Below are 497 nucleotides of genomic sequence, written 5' to 3'. Positions count from 1 at the left end.
CTAGCATGTATATTAATATTGGCTGTTTATTAATACTTATAAATTACATATTAATTTCTTATTCTGCATGACCATATTTTATGACCATATACTTAAAATTAACTACCTTATACTAACTCTTAATAAACCGCAAATTAGGAGTTTATTGAGGGAAAAGTTGTAGATAATAGTTAACAGTGAAAATTTTAACCTTAAAGTGTCTTATGTTCACCAAGGCCAATAAGCAACTAGTGAATATGTCTTCCCTAATCTAAAATGTTACCACATGTTGTTCGTATACATTGCGTAAATTATACAGCAATAAATAGGGGTAACAACATCCCTAATCCTACCCAATACCTAAACTTAACAACTACCTTACTAACTACTAATAAGCAATTACTAAAATACTAATACTAATACTAATTAGGAGTTTCTTGAGGCAAAAGGCATACTTAAAGGGGTCATATGATGCTGCTAAAAAGAACATTATTTGGTGTAATGAAATGTTTATGCGG

At 29.6% G+C, this 497-nt stretch overlaps 1 protein-coding gene across 1 annotated transcript in view; it reads right to left on the bottom strand.

Moving 5' to 3' along the window:
- The window catches only part of adam23b (ADAM metallopeptidase domain 23b), a 53,608-nt gene that overhangs the window by 32,340 nt on the left and 20,771 nt on the right, over nucleotides 1-497 (bottom strand). The window lies entirely within an intron of this gene.

This window comes from Sinocyclocheilus anshuiensis, unplaced genomic scaffold (genome assembly GCF_001515605.1).
Source record: "Sinocyclocheilus anshuiensis isolate Anshui unplaced genomic scaffold, SAMN03320099.WGS_v1.1 scaffold732, whole genome shotgun sequence".
NCBI lineage: Eukaryota > Metazoa > Chordata > Actinopteri > Cypriniformes > Cyprinidae > Sinocyclocheilus > Sinocyclocheilus anshuiensis.
This window is presented reverse-complemented; position numbering and strand designations above follow the sequence as displayed.